The sequence below is a fragment of the Monodon monoceros genome, unplaced genomic scaffold, assembly GCF_005190385.1.
Source record: "Monodon monoceros isolate NGI ecotype Baffin Bay Population unplaced genomic scaffold, NGI_Narwhal_1 Super_Scaffold_7, whole genome shotgun sequence".
NCBI lineage: Eukaryota > Metazoa > Chordata > Mammalia > Artiodactyla > Monodontidae > Monodon > Monodon monoceros.
In genome coordinates this window covers 37,886,099-37,897,250 of record NW_021703784.1, presented here as the reverse complement: position 1 = coordinate 37,897,250, position 11,152 = coordinate 37,886,099, and the positions used below count along the sequence as shown (strand labels likewise).

Sequence of the window (11,152 nt, the reverse complement as noted above, 5' to 3'; positions counted from 1 at the left end):
GGCCCTGGTTCAATCCCTGCAGGCTGCACACAGCGCAGCCAAAACAAAAAACAAAAAACAAAAAAAAAAGAAGAAGAAGAATGGTTACCTTGGTGAGGAAGAAGGACAGTCTCAACCTGGTCCCCAGCCATTCCTCTGTGAGCACTCTGGCCAAAGTGGCTTCTTTCTGTCCTCCATGGTAATTTGGGTAATTTGTAAACTGACAGTGGAAAACCCAGAGATGACTGGGTTTACAGTTTACAGAATGAGAAGACCTTGGCACTGATCCGGGAGCCCTCAGTCTGCTGCAGCTGGTGATCTGATCAGTCTGAGACTATACAAGGCCATTGCCCAGGACATTGCCCAGACTGTTGACTCTCCAACTATCAGTGTCCAAGGACAGGGATGGAGAAGAGACAACCATTTTCCATGTTTGCTCTTTCCTTCCTCTGGCTTTCTCCCAGCAGCTCTCTAGAGCACATCCCCATAGCCCAGGGCCCTCCCAGGCAAGCAGTCAGTCAGTCCTGGTGGAAAACACATAATGCATCTGTATAGGTTATTCAGGCCACTGACCCAAATAGGGAGATTCCCGCAATCTGACGTGAATTTCTTTAGGACCTACAACTCGGACTTTCAGACCCTAACTTCTGTTCCTATATTCTGCATTTGAAACCTCTCGACAATAGAAGGAGCACCGCTCTGCTCTCCCCAGACACCACACACACACACACACACACACACACACACACACACACACACACACACCCATCACAGGTCTGTGCAGTCATCCATAAGTTACTTAACCTCTGAGCCCCAGTTTCCCTACCTGTGAAATGGAGACATATTGCCTTCCTTGCTCGAACCACGTAGTCTCTTAAGAGGAGGAAATATTGTTTGGAGTGGAGTTAGAATTCAGGTTCAGAAACAAGGAGATGGTTGGGAGTATTGAAAGCTCCTCCTTCCTTGCTGCAAGAAATATTCAAGCTCTGAAAATTCTGCCTCTCCCCATGAAAAGCACAGAAAAACGATTTCCCAAGCATCGGAGTAGTACAGACATAGTACAAAAAAGCTGGGATCGTTTTAAAACTGGTTATGCTCTAATTTGTAATGAAAGGTCGAAGAGGGTGGGGGTGGGGAAGCCACCCTCCAACCGGGAATTGGGAGGCAGCGCGCTCGCCGCCGCCGAGCTTAACGGCCGCGGTCGCCTAGCAACGGGCGGCGGGGGTGGGCGCGGGGAGCTCGCCGCCGCTGCTGCGCGCTCTCGGGTCTGCTGGACCCACCAGGAAACTTTGGGGCTCCTGGGCGCTGAGGCGTCGACGCTAGACCCAGCGGACGCCGCGATGCTCCCCGCGGGCTGAGGGCAGAGGATGAGGTCGCGGCCCTGCGCGCCCGGCCGGGCGATCCGTGGGGTCGCACCCACGGAAAGTTGGCGCGCACCTGCCCGCGCCCGGAAGACGCTTGGTCCCTGGGTGGAACTGCCCCCCTGCCAAGTTTCTTTGACAATTTCTTACCCCTAGTGGATGGGTCATCTGGGACCCCGCGTGGCCCCCGGTTCACGGATGCCGGTCGCTGCGGGAGAGAAACCCGCGCTTTTCTAAGAGACCTACGACGGTAACTGAAGCTTAATCCATTAGCCCTGAACGGTTGCGATTCTATTTTTGTTTTCTGCTTTTCTTCTTCCTCCAGACAGTGAGTTTGTGGAAGAAGCCTCATCCGCGCCCTACAGCCCCAAGGAGTTAGGTAAGTCTGCCCCTTTTGCTTTTTCTTCTCGAAATCCAGCCCGAGAACCGGGAATCTGGGGGGCGCCCGGGTCCAATCAGCCAGAGGGGCGGAGAGAAACGGTCAGGGAACACACTTCCCCAGCTGTACGTTCCCTTCGCGGTGAGAACTGGCCTTTTCCTGGCGCGTGTGCTTTGGGGGTGGCGGGGATAGTGTCAGCTGTGCCGTGTGTGTGTGTGTGTGTGTGTGTATGTGTGTGTGTGTGTGTGTGTGTGTTCAGGTCCGTGGTGCTGCTCCCTGGAGCGCGGCCCAACAAACTTCCCGATCTGGGGGCCTCTGCAAGCAGCCTGACTCATCCTGCCTGGAACGATGCGGCGCGGGCTGGCTCAGTCTAGCCAGTACCTGCCCCAAGAAGGACATCGTGTGGCTAGTTCCTAACCTGAATTTAATGAAGTCCAGGGCCATAAACGTTCTGGTAATTAAATTTCAAGCCTTGGGAGCTGCGTTCCTCCCTGATTTGTTTCTCCTTCAGGCGTCTGGGAATAGGGCAGTTCATCTTCCTGTACCTGTCGTTCTAAGTGTAGATTTGTGGCGGGTGAACGCGACGGTCTTGTCAGAGACAGACTTCCTCCTGTGAAGAGAAGGAAATTTGCATTGTCGGGATCCCTCTAAGTGTTCCTGCCACCGAGTATCTCTTGGTGGCTTAGTGGTTGATGGATTTTTGTTCTTTGTTTTTCTCATTCTAGGGTTTAGTTAAGCTTCTAAAAATCCGGACTGTCAAGTCTGTCCTTGCTGTTCTTTTATCACCAGCGTGCCTGCCTGCCATGAAATGACAGCTGTTTAAAACTGTTTATCCACACTAAGGCTCTCAGCCTTGGGTACCGTGTGTCTGGTCAGCCTCTCCTCCTGGGCTGTATGTCCTCAGCAAGTCCCACACCACCTGAAGTAAAATTCCACCGCAGCAAGGACTTTCATCCTTTTCTAGGAGCCAGGTACCCAAAATAGGTCTGGATCAAGGATGGTGTTGTGAGGCAGGGAAGAGGACCTTGTTTTATTCAGAAGATGTGTTTCTGAAAAGTTGTGAGGCACTCAATCTCTGGAAATGGAATCATAAATTAAATGCATGGGCAAAACTAGCTTTTAAAGGTACACTATGGTGAGTCTTTTCATGAAATGAAAATGACAAACCGTAGCTTTGCATGAAGCAGTTTATTAAGAGGGCAGATTCTTGGTGATCTGCTCCACATGTGTTTAACTGTGTATTAATGACACCAGAATTGGTACCATTGCATTCCCAGAATGGTTTATGTACCAGAAAGGCCCAGGTGATTGACCCTTTTTTGTTTTCATCTCTTCCCCCCACCCCACCCCCCACCCCCAACAGACTGGACGGCCCAGCTGAGGTGCTGATCCGTAGGGGGAGCCCTTCAGATTAGCAGTAGAATACTCAGAAAATAACCTTTTTTCTCTTCAGCCCTTCTGTGGGAAAAGCCCAGTTTCTCAAGAGGAGATGAGAGTGTTATAGTATTCCTGGTCCCTCCTGGGCTCTGGGATGGCAGGATGATTGAGAATATAAAACACAAGTCAGAGTTTGAGACCAGGGTTCTGGGTGCTTCACCTTCCTTAGCAGATATGTTAACCAGTCTGTTTTCTCATCTTTGAAAAGCTGGGGTTGTGCCAGGTGGCCTCTAAGCATCATCCAGTTCCAGCCTCCTGAGACGGTAAGCCAAAGGAGGCCCATAGCTATCGGGTATTTATTATTTACATTCGGGTGCCATGCTGTTTGGGTGTGTGGCGGCTCCAAAGAGTTTTTCTCTTCCTGACAGAGCAGCTCATTGGATGAGACTGCATTGTTTCCATGCTATTCAGGTCAAAGAGGGAGCTGGCCTTTCTCCCTTGGAAAGAGTTGTGATACTTTGGGGTGCTTTCCTAAGACACACAGCAGGGAAGATGCCTCCTACAGCAGTTGATGAGTTTGTCCAGCAGCCATTTTTTCTGGAGCACAGAAGAGCACAGATTCACCCCCTGGCCAGGATCTAAGGGAACTGGAGAAGAGGTGGAGGGAGGTCATAAACACTTAGTTTGAATTCTATCACTGCTCTTACCTGTGACCTGTGACAGTTTAGCAGGTGACTAAACTGCTCTGGGCCTCAGTTATCTCAACCTAATTGGAGACCTTGCATGGCTGGGGTCAAAGGTGTGTGTAGAGTCCTAGCCCCATGTGTAGTATGTGCAGGTATTCAGGAAGTGCTTCTTGCTGTTACTTTATTAGTAGTATTCATTTGAAAGACACTTATTTCCTGTGCATGATGGAATAGCTCTCTCATCAATTGTCCCAACCTATTAACTAAAACCATTTTCATTTCTAGAAATTTCTCTGCAACTTACCTAGTCTCCAAACACAGATTCTTAGGAATGGTGATCAGGTCGATTGAATTATTTAGTGATTTATTCTTGGAGCAGCGTGTGGAATGGTGTTGCATCTGGGGTCTTCGGTGACGATCCCACTACTTTCTTGTGGCATGTTAGGTAGTTGGTTTTGCCTCCAAATTTTCATGTAAGTCTCCAAATGAACTATGACTTGCTCTTTGGGGGATTTATTCTCAGTGTTGTGGCAAGATCATGTAATGGAATTAAGTAACCAAAAAGGGGTTTTTGAAAAGAATGGAAAAAGGAGCCTATCTCTAGATGAATGCTGTATTGAAGGTGCCCTCTCATGGAGAGTCCAGAAATATGCCCTCTCTCCTGTGATGGTACCACTTTCTACCCCTTTCCATAGTCTTTCTATAGTCCCACCCATAGGTAGAAGTGATGGCCATCTGAGGGGGTGAGAAAGAATGCATGGAGAGTTGGGATGAACGTAGATGTGATCATGTCTGCCCGTCTAATAACCTTTATCAACTTCCCACTACCTGGAGGATAGACATTTGGCTAGCCATGGGAGGACCTCCATGATTTGCGTCACCCCCAGTCACCATAACCTTCTAATTACATTGAACTATGGGACAGTCCTCTAACTGCAGCTCTCTTCCTGTTGCCTGCCTGCCTTTCCTCCCCCTTCTCTCCTCCTCCCCGGCTGGCTCCTACCCCTCTTTCAACACTAAGTCCATGTGTCATGTGCCCCTAGTGGTTCTTAACCCTAGACGTTAGAATCAGGGGAGCTATTAAAAGTCCCGAGACCAAGTCCTAACCAATTACATCAGAATCCCTGGAGTGTGGACCAAAGCATCAGTGTTTCACCAGTGTGTACTTTAAAAATTGGATCTCAGTGATTCCAGTGTGTAGCCATGGTTGTTAGCTACCATACTAGGTTGTGGTCGCCACACTTTTCTTTGCAAATCTAGCAGCGAGCCCAGTGCCTGGCACATGTAAGTCTTCAGTAAATGCTGGTTGAATGTGCGAGTGAGGGTCACCGCTGAGATGCTTTGTCTTTTCACTGTTATATACTCCTAAAATTGGCCTCTCTGCTTGTCATAACAGTGCCTTGGGGCACTTGAATCCTTTGACCTTTGACCTATATCTCTCTCCTTTGTTCATTCCTTAGGCTTAACCAGTTTATTTTCTTTCTTAAAAACTGAAATCCTAAAACCACTTTTTAGCATAAAAGTAACACATGCTGACTTTAGAAAATTTGAACATTAGAAAGAATAGGGGAAAAGTTCACTCCCTCACCATCCAAAAGCACACGGATGTGTCCTTGTTTCCATAACTTGTCCTAATTTGCTGCCCTTATGGGAGTTGCTTGACCCTCTGGCACACCTCCTTGAGCTCAGTTGATGCTCTCTTTTGCTCAGACCCTGTGAACTTTCCTGAGTTCCAAAAGGAGTGCTCATGAGAATAGCATTCTCGGGAGAGAGCAGGGCCAATGCCCCCAGGGCCAGTGTACCATGAGAAAGGGTTTTCTTGTGCTATTCTTGCCTTCCTCATTCAAGCAGGATGTAGGGGCTTTATTAGAATAAATGATAACAGTTGTGTAGCTTCTTTAAAATAATGACTTAAATGTTTGCCAGCCCACCCCCTAGCCCTCCTAAAATAGGAGATGAGATTGCATTGTTGGATAAAAGTACTTATGTCTTTCAGAGCACAGCAGCTGGTAAGTGTAAATTTAGGATCGATAGCCTAACTGCTACAACAAACAAGCCCAAATGTCAGTGGCTTAACACTGTAAAGGCGGTGTTTGTTGCTTGTGTTGTAGTCTAGTGTTGAGCTGTCGAGGGCTCTGCTCCATGTGGTCATGAAGAGCCCCAGGCTCCTTCCCTGCCTTGGCTCCATCCTACCCTTCAGCATCAGGTTCCTTCACTGGATCCTTTGAATCCATTTGGCAGACAAGTCAATAAGGTGAGCAAGACCAAGGTATGCTCACCGATGGTTGTCTCAGCCTGGAGGTAACACACTGACCTTCCCTCATATTCCAAAGGTGGAAGCTAGTCCCATAACTTCATCCACATGGAAGGAGGCTGGGAAACGTAGTCTAGTAATGTGCCAGGAAGAAGAGGAGTGCACTTACATTGGTGATCACCAGCTTTCACATGCCTCTTATTGTTCTAACCACAATGACTGAGCTACATCCTGGTCTTTGTATTGTTTAGGATACTGGTTTGGCTGCTACAACCAAGGCTAAAGTGACAGTGACTGAAATAAGAAACAAGTTAAATTCTCTTTCACTTGGAGCGTAAGCAATCCAGTGCTGATATGGTGGCTTCGTTGTCCTCTGAAAGACTCAAATGGAGCTTCCATGCAGTGAGCTAAGGTGGCTGCTTCAGATCCCACCATCACATCCACATTCCAGTCTACAGGAAAGAGAGAAGGAAAGTGGAGGGCATAACCTAAAAGCTGCACGCATTATTTCACTTACATTCCTTTGGACTGAACTGTAGTCAGATAGCCATACCTAACTCCAAGAAGGCTGGGAAATCTGGGTGGGAGTAAGGTGGAGCCTATTACTGGAAAGATGGTTGAGTAGGATACAGGGAGAAAGAGGTGCTGGTTAACGAGTAATCTTTTCAGTCAGTTCTAGGAAGCATGTCTTAGTGGTTAAGTGCATGGACTCGGAATCATACTCTGTGTATGGTTTGAATTTTGTCCCACCTCTTATTCGCTCTATGACCTTGGGCAAGTTACTTCATCTATATCTGCTCCCTAGCCTGTAAAATCATGTGGTGGCTCTTTTCTGATGTTCTTCCAGACCCACTCACCATCCTTCGCTACCCTGGTCTGTGCCCTGGAAAACTTACCTTTTGGAATGTAGCCTCTGGCTTCCAGTTTGGCCAGTGAGAGGTACTGGCAGCATATGGGAGGGTGGAAACCAAGAGATGTCAGGGTACTTAGTCCCTTCCTGTCAGGCTGTGGGATAATGTGGCTGGATTAGTTTAGGCGACTGCTTCCTCTCTTACAGCATCAGATGGTGCTGGGTTCTGGAACCTCCCCTTCTGACTGAGGGGTGGCTCCCACGTGGCTTGCCCCAGGCTGCTTCTCCATCCCGTTTTCCCTTAACCCGCCCATCACACTTTGATCTGCAGTCCCTTCATCAGACTCTCTTCAGTCGCTTTTTTGAAGCATACCATCCATTTCCTCTTAGGACCCTAGCTGATATGATGGGGGTAATAATAGTATCAGCCTCAGACCATGGTGGTGAGGGCAAATGGGTTTTAGAAGGAACCCTTGAATGTCGTAACCATCATTAAATGTTTACTATGTTTCATGTCCCTAGCCGAATGCTCCTATCCCTTCAGGCATGGTCAAACCTTCTGAAAGACCTGACTTTTGACGTATAAATGAAATAATACGGCCATTCATCTCCTCTTCCCCACCCCGCGTTAGGAAGATGCAGCAAGACCTAAGAGTAGTGAACAAATCTCTTCCTGCATCCAAAGTTTTCTTCCCTCCCATCATATGGGGATGAATAAGGAGAAAGATCCTGGGCCTTTATTATTATTCACCTACTCTATGGTGGGCACTTTACAGGTGTAAACAATCGACCCAGCTTCCCGGCTTGGGGTTTAAATCATGTCACCCACATTGATAGCCCCAAATATAATGATTTCCAAGGATTTGCCTGCCCATATTACTAACAAATCAAGTCTTTCTCTAAGGCTACCCTCTAATTTTAGGCCCAAGAATTCTCAGGGGTGCTTGTTCGCATCCACAGCTTCAGTTCTGGCTGCTCTAGCCTTTTGCCGAGGGAGCTGGAATCCAGATACACCTTACTGAGGCCAGTGGACACCTGGGTTACTGTTCCACGTGCTCTTTCTTCAGAAGCCGGTGACCACGTGACACAGTCATGGCTGCTGCTGCCCCTGCTTACACCAGGACCTGCAGGCTTGGTGTTTGTTCGCCTGCTGGGAGCCTGACTGACTTCCCAGTGTCCTGCCCTGTGCTGGCCGCAGAGTGGGCCCAGGGCCTTCTAACCATTGCACAAGCCCAGACTCACCGAGGGTCTGGGATCAGATTGGCTACCTTCCCGGCTCTGAGCTGGTCTCTAAACGGCCAGGGCCATTCACCCCATCCCCGGATCCACCCCCAGATCTCTCCACCCTTAGAAGCCTATCTGTCCTCCTTATTCCTCCCCCCAGCTCCGAGCATAGCTTCTGAGAGGGAGGGAGTTTTCACCCCAGTTTAACTTTTCCTAAGGATGATTGACAGTGGAAAATTCAATTCCCTTCACAGGAAACCTCACCCTACCACAGGGGTGTGGTCTGACCTCTCCGCTCCAACAAAACAATCACAGAAAGGCTCACCATTGTTACAGTTCCCTAAACCTGGGCACTCAAGTCTCTTCCACAATTGATCTTGTTAAGTTTGTCAGCTCATTTCATCCTCAGAACAACTCAGTGAAGCAGAAGGAATTATTTTCACCTCATGGAGGAGGAAACAGAGGTTCAGAGGGGTTAAATTATCTGCCCAATGTCACACAGCTAGTTAAAGGCAAAACTTCCATTCAAAATATCGTCTCTGGCTCCAGAGCCATTCTCAGTTTCTTGGAGAGGAGAATATACAAGTTGCCCTCCTCCCAGGCGGATTTGGTGGTGGGCTGAATGCTATAAATGATGTAAAAGGAACTAGCCCAGGGCCTGCCAGTACAGTATATGGCTGTTGGGTACTTTCTCTGTTGAATAAATGAATGAATAGTAGGTGCTCAAAGCCATATATATATATTTTTTTTCTTTAGACCACCAAATAATGATTAATATGCTCCAAAGGAATTTTCCGTAACGGGATCTGAAGCAACAACCAGAAAAACTCTTCCTAGCTTCCTTCATTTAGTTCCTGCTGTTCCCGCTCTGTATTACAGGGCCAAGTCCCTGGGACAGGAAACCTCTTATGGTTTCCTGATGGTACTGACGCCATTTCTAAAGGAAACTAGACCTTGGAAGCAGCACAGTTTGGGGCGGGACAGTGGCAGCCTGGAGGGGAATCTGAAAGCATAACTGAGGGCAGGTGGACTTGGGTCTGGGTGTAAAACTCATCCCGACTCCCCTAATGTTTGTGAAGTGACACTACTCATTGCCCAGGAGGTAAGATTTTATTTCAGGGTGTTCTCCTTGGGAGGGAGAATGGAGTAGGAAGGGGAAAATGACAATCAATTCTGGGAGATAAATGGTTATCTACCTTGGCTAAAAGAGCAAGGAAGGTGGTATGGAATAGTGGGATAAAATACACACACACACACACACACACACACACACACACACACACAGAGGAAAATGGAAAGGGCATTTTCCTTGCCAAAGAGATGTTTTACTAGAAAAATACAGGACTGTGTCCAGTCATTCCTGAGTGTTAAACACAAACCACCTAGAAACCATGATATTTCATCAATTGTTAAGGACTTCCTGAGTCTAAAGAGTGTAAGATAACCAGCTTGATCTGTTCAAGAATGCTATGATTATGGTTTCTGGGTCACATTCTTACTGAATGATCTTTCTGGAATATGTCCTGTTGGTTTTGGTTTCTCTCAAATCAGTTGTGCCCATGGTGGTTGCATTAAAATGGCTTGCTGGGACTTGTCAGCTCTCACTGTCTCTCCTGGGTTACCCCTTCCCCTTTTCTCCTTTCTCCCTGCTTCTGACTCCCTGCCTCCCCCGCCCCCACCTCCGCCTCAGTTCCCCTCAGTCTGTCCCCTCCCCCTTTCCCCTCTTGCTGCCTCCTTCCTGTTCCCATGTTAAGTTGGAATACAGACAGAAAAGGCAGTGCTTGCCTTGCTAGGGCCCTCTGCCAGAAAAATGGAACAGGTCAAATTATAAAAAAGGATTAAAAAAGAATGCTCTTTGGCAAAATGGGGGAAACAGATGTTCAGGGGTGGTTTTGCTGTCTCGGGCTGTCTGCCGCCTGCTGAAACACACTCCTTATAGGATAGCTAGATACAGAAATTCATCATCGTGGCACACATGTGGTTGTTTTAATGTCAAATCTGTATCTATATATTTGTCCCTGCTTAATTCTCCTCTCTCCGTGACCTTTGTAGCCCCAAATCCAGAGTTGGCAAGATTACTGACCACCTGATAGAAAGATTTATTTTCAGCCTCTTCTCAGAGGGATTTTTTTCTTTTTTTTCCTGGCTAGGAAATTTTTATTTATTTAAAAACATTTATTGAAATATAAATTTTTGTACAGCAAAGTGATTCAGTTATACTTATATATATATATATATATATATATATAATTTTTCAGATTCTTTTCCTTTATAGGTTATTACAAGATATTGAGTTCCCTGTGCTGTACAGTAGGTCCTTGTTGATTACCTATTTTATATATAGTAGTGTGTATATGTTAATCCCAAACTCCTAATTTATCCCTCCCCTCCTTTCCCCTTTGGTAACCACAAGTTTGTTTTACAAGTCTGTGAGTCTATTTCTGTTTTCTAAATAAGTTCATTCGTATCATTTTTGTTTTTAGATTCCACATATGAATGACATCATATGATACTTGTCTTTCTCTGTCTGACTTACTTAGTATGATAAGCTCTAGGTCCATCCATGTGGTTACAAATGGCATTATTTCATTCTTTTTTTTAATGAGTAATATTCCATTGTATATATATATACCACATGTTTATCCATTGATCAGTTGATAGACACTTGTGTTGCTTCCATGTCCGGGCTATTGTAAACAGTGCTGCAATAAACATTGGGGTGCGTGTATTTTTTCTAATTATAGTTTTCTCAGGGTATATGCCCAGGTGTGGGATTGCTGGGTCATATGGTAACATTATTTTTGTTTTTTTAAGGAACCTCCACACTGTTTGCACCAATTTACATTCCTACCAACAGTGTAGGAGGGTTGCCTTTTCTCCACACCCTCAGAGGGCTTTTTTTAAAGACTACCAGGAAGAGTGGACACTGGAGCTGCTTTCAGGTCACTGTAAATATTTTATGGAAACTTCAGGTTCTTAAGAAAATAGAGAAGGAACTTGTGGGTGCAGAACCTGGTCTGAAATGAGCCCTACGGAAAGTTC

The 11,152-nt window shown here is 46.7% G+C and overlaps 1 protein-coding gene across 2 annotated transcripts in view; it reads left to right on the top strand.

Annotated features, from left to right (window-relative positions):
• Positions 1-1,683: 1,683 nt before the first annotated feature.
• Positions 1,684-11,152, top strand: part of AMOTL1 (angiomotin like 1) — a 128,404-nt gene continuing 118,935 nt past the window's right edge. Inside the window, exon 1 of one of the 2 annotated variants that reach the window (XM_029208534.1) lies at positions 1,684-1,719. The gene's annotated coding sequence lies outside the window, so the exon portion shown is untranslated. Of the gene's footprint in view, positions 1,720-9,184; positions 9,213-11,152 lie in introns of those variants that run through there. The other variant, XM_029208533.1, reaches the window with a different exon arrangement.